Here is a 5,008-nt window from a genome sequence, read left to right on the forward strand (position 1 = left end):
AAAATAACACCAAAACCAAATCAAACCCAAGCCTAGCATCAAAAATAAATTATTAAATAATAAATAAAAATAAATAAATAAAAGAGAAGGCCTAAATTAATGAAATTGGAGATAAAATGGAAATATGTTATAGGATATCATTGAAATCTATACCACCTTCCAGCCCATTGAGAAAAACATATAGGACGAAATGGAAAAGCAGGCTATGCACATCTAGTGGAAATTTCTTAAATTTCTTTCTTTAAGTGCCAGCTGGGTCACCTTAGCTGCTTCCGGCTACCTTCCTTTACTCTTAAGTGTTTCTAAGAGTTGACTGCAAAGAATCATCTGCCCATGGCACTTGGAAGCGATACCACTCCCTGAGTCAGTTCTGTGAATGTCTGCTTGAGGTATATTGGCAACCTCTGGCTACCTATCTATCATAGACAAGTTATCTTCAAAGATTTCTTACCATTAGTGCCCACCCACAATATACAGAAAATTGCTGCAGAGTAGCATCTGTTCAGAAAGTTTGGAAGATAAGTCATTCCCAAGGTAAGTTCATATAATGCAAGCTTATGCCAAGTCCGCAGATTTTAAGGAAACTGATTCAGAGCTTTTCTTACAGAATTTCTCATCATACTTCATTCAGGCCTCTTATGTACCACATTTTGAAAATGGAAGAAAAGCCAAATCTGTTGGCCAGTGTCAGTGGCTTACCCCTATAATCCTAGCTATTCACAAGGTTGAAATCTGAACATTGCTAGCTTTGGCAGCAATCAGGAAGTGTGGCTTAAATGGTAGAGTGCCGGCCTTTAGAAAAAAAAAGGCTTAGGGGAGAGCCCCCAGGCCCTCAGTTCAAGACCCAACACCAGCACACACACACACACACACACACACACACACACACCTGTTTAGAATAATTGAAAGATACATTATTCTAAAGTTTTACTCATCTAAAAACACACTTGTACAATTAGCACCTTATGTCTGGAAACCTAGGATTCAGAACATATTTTAGACCGATATCTTAGTATCATGAGACATGAAATGTAAATGGTTGCAAAGCTGAAGTTGTTCATAGGAGCTAAAAGATGCATCCATCCCAAGTTTCTTCAAGCCCCTGATGTGTTAGCAGCTTTAGAGCAATGTGGTTTGCAGAGCTGTTCTTAAAAGTACTTCATGCAGTGTGTTTAGGCTTGTTTTGAGCCATAGACAGGATGTGGCTGAAAAGAGGAATCTGATTATAGTAGTTGAATGATATCTCATTCTTAAGCTTCTTTCAAGGAAAGCAAGCTGCATTGCATTAGCAAGATTGAAGCATGTTAGCAGCCTTACGGCTGCCTGGTTTCAGAATTGTTTTTATAATAGTACTTAAGGCTAAAGTAGCCGCATAAGAAATGGGCTTGACAAACAAGATCTGATCTTAGTAGTTAAAGATGCACCAACTGCATCTCCTTTTCCTTAGTATTGTGAGTAGATTATTCTTGGCAAATGATATAACATATATATATATATATATATATTATATGTAGAGAGAGAGACAGACATATATATGTATATATACATATATATAGAGAGACAGAGAGAGACAGAGACAAAGACAGACAGACAGACAGACAGGCAGACAGACAGATGGACAGAGTTTGCTATATAGCCCACACATATCATGGCTTCAAACTTGCAATCCTTCTGCCTAATATCCATCTTGGCAAAGACTTTCTTTTTCTTTTCTTCTTTTTCTTATTTATAATTTTTTTATTGTGAAAATGCCATACAGAGGGGTTATGATTACAAGAGCAAGGTAATGAGTACATTTCTTATCAAGCATTGTTGCCTCCTCCTTTGTTTCCCCTTCCCATCCCTGCCTTCCCATCCCCCCCAAGTTATAAAGTTCATTTTCCGACATAACATCTTATACATCTCATTGTTGCAGTGGGTCCACCTGTATCCTTAAACAATTTGTTTTTTCCCTTCCCCTCCACAAATTATACCAATATCAAATACAGTGAAAACAGGGGTTATACTGTGGGGGAGGGACATATAAAGCAACAAAGAAATCATCTTATGAATATGCTAGAAACAATAGCAAGAAAGAAAAAAACATTTGAGTCTTTATCTTGGGGTTCATTTTGCCTAACATCAACTTATCTGACCGTTTCTGCTTGTCTCAGACATATATTAGTTATTGCAAATAAGGGAAACCATGGGACCTATGTTTCTTTGGGCCTGGCTTATTTCACTTAATATAATTTTTTCCAAGTCTTTCCATTTCCTAAGAAATGGGGCAATGCCATTCTTTCTGATGGAGGCATAGAATTCCATTGTGTATATATACCACATTTCCTTGATCCATTCATCTACTGAGAGGCATATGGGTTGGTTCCATATCTTAGCTATGGTAAATAAGGCTGCAATAAACATAGTTGTGCTGGTAGATTTAGTATGGTCTTGTGATCATCTGGGTAAATGCCCAAAAGTGGGATTGCTGGGTCATAGGGGAGCTCTATGTGGAGTCTTTTGAGGAACCTCCATACTACTTTCCAAAGTGGTTGAACAAGTTTACATTCCCACCAACAACACAGTTGAGTTCCCTTCTGTCCACATCTCCTCCAGCATCTGTTGTTACTAGAGTTCTTGATTATAGCCATTCTAACTGGAGTGAGGTGGTATCTCAGGGTGGTATCTCAGGTTGTTTTGCATTTCTTTTACAGCTAGGGAGGTTGAGCATTTCTTCATGTGTCTATTGGCCATCCTTCTTTTCTCTTCAGAGAAGTTTCTCTGTAACCCTGCAACTTTTGGCAAGGACTTTCTAAGCCTTTCATATCTCTCAGTTTTTCTTCTAAATGGAGAACATGCCCGTTGGAAATGCCATAATGTCTGAATTAGATGGGTATATGGGTTGGTTGTGTGGGAGTATGAGGCTCAAAGCATGAGTAGATCTTCCAAATCTATGGGCTGGGCAGAGAGGTAGTACCTGAGGTACCTAGAGAAGTTCCCCCCTTGGTTGTAACTAATAGGGATTCCCCTGGCTTAGGGATGGTTCCATTTTTTTTTGCTTTTGTTTAGAAACGAGCTGTGTTTTCTTTATAAACAGCTATTTCTTGTCTTTAGGATTATAGTAGAGGGGTTTTCAGATACAAGAGACCAAAAATCAGTGAAGAAGAAAAGAGAGAGACCTCAAATATTATTTGTACAGAACATTTTTAGAAAAATAGTTCTTTTATTCAACCTTTTGTTTTTTATTTCCTGTATGGCTGAGACTACATCTCTCTGGCAACCTAACTAAAGTCTACCTGTTCACTCATTTAGGTTGTGTCCTCCTCATTCTCCCATTCATTCCATCTCTCCATAGGACTTGAAGGGGGAGGCTGGCATTCTCTTCCTCCCCTCTGCTCTGTTGTTACAGCTCTGGAGGACACATGACAGAATGGTGCTCGTGAAAGCAGCTTGTAGGCCTCTGTGACATTCATATCCCATTCTCCTTTGTCCTCAGTTCCTATAGATCCCATTTTACTTAGGCAGTGGGGAGATGGGGCGTAATCTATCTGGACCAGCTGTGAAAGTTGGTATCTGCACAGGTGCTGGAAGGGTTCAACATTGCTGAACCAGGACAGTGGATATGGCAGCTGGACAGGAGCTGGCTACAGGCCTTCAAAGATGAAAAAGAAACATGCATCTAACTCCATTCTTTGAGGAGAATCGAGGGAGGGGAAATAGGTAAAGGATTGTAGATGAGAATTCTGTGCAAAAGCCTTGCACGCAGGACTGGCAATACTCTAATCCAGATGCACCACTACCATATTTCATGCTCAATGGAATTATTTCCTTCTATTGGTGGTCTGCCTATAATAGTTAAAAGCCAAGCATTGGAACCCTCAGAATAACCAAAGGAACCATGCCAAGCTAGAGATTTGAGCCCAATCTGACGTTTCAGGCTCTTGGAGGAAGGCAAGTATCAAAAGCCAGTTGAGGTCTAGGAACTGATAGCTTACACCTGAAACACTAGCTACTCAAGAGGCTGAGATCTGAGGACTGTATTTCAAAGCTAACCTGAGACAGGCAAGTCCATGAGACTTCTATTTCCAGTTAACCAGTGAAAAGTCAGGAATGGAACCATGACCCAAGTGGTAGTACACCAGCCAAGTTCAAAAGCAAAGGGACCCAGGCCCAGGCATCCCAAAACAACAAGGACACAAAGCCAGTTTGGAATGGGGAAACTTGCCTAGAAGTAGCCAGCAGGATCCCAAAGTCTACGACTGAGGATGCTCAGGAAGACTATGGTTTGTTTGAACCCTGTATTGTTTCAAGCTTGGCTCTCTTTCTGGCAGTATTGAAGTTCTGGAAGCTTTAAGCCAAGGGATTTGCATAGGGGGTAGTACTTAGGTCATGGGTCTCCATCTTTGGAAGGGATTGGGCTTCCAGGACTGGGGCAGGCCTCCTGGGGCAGGCTGAGTTCCCGTGACAACGGGCTGTTATAAAGAAGCTAGCCTGACAGCTACCCAGAATCCATCTCTCTTCTGCACACGTGGCAGGCCTTGGGATGACACCTGGCATTGTGATGACACCTGGGATTTGATGACACCTGGCATTGGGATGACATGCAGCATTGTGATGATTTTGATGACACCTGATGATACCTGGCACTTGATGACACCTGGCGTTGGATAATATCTGACATTTGATGACATCTGGTATTGTGATGATATCTGGCATTTGATGACTGTAAGGTCCGCTTCTGGATGGCGAGCAGACTCCACCCTCCTCACAGCAAAGTTTCCACCCAGTACCTGCGTTACCTAGGCAACTGGGGCACCTGGAAGAGGTCACATCTGCATCTGCTGAGGTCACATCTAAATCTGATGTGGCCACACCTTTCTCTGCCCATACCCTAGATAAGGCCTAGCGCAGGCCCAGACGCCCTCTCTCTGCTCTCTCTCTGCTCTTTTCTAGCTCTTTCTCAGCTCTTTCCCAGCTCTCTTCTCTTTCCCAGCTCTCTTCTCTTTCCTAGCTCTCTTTTTCCCAGATG

The sequence above is a fragment of the Dipodomys ordii genome, unplaced genomic scaffold (assembly GCF_000151885.1).
Source record: "Dipodomys ordii isolate 6190 unplaced genomic scaffold, Dord_2.0 Scaffold27, whole genome shotgun sequence".
Taxonomy (NCBI): Eukaryota; Metazoa; Chordata; class Mammalia; order Rodentia; family Heteromyidae; genus Dipodomys; species Dipodomys ordii.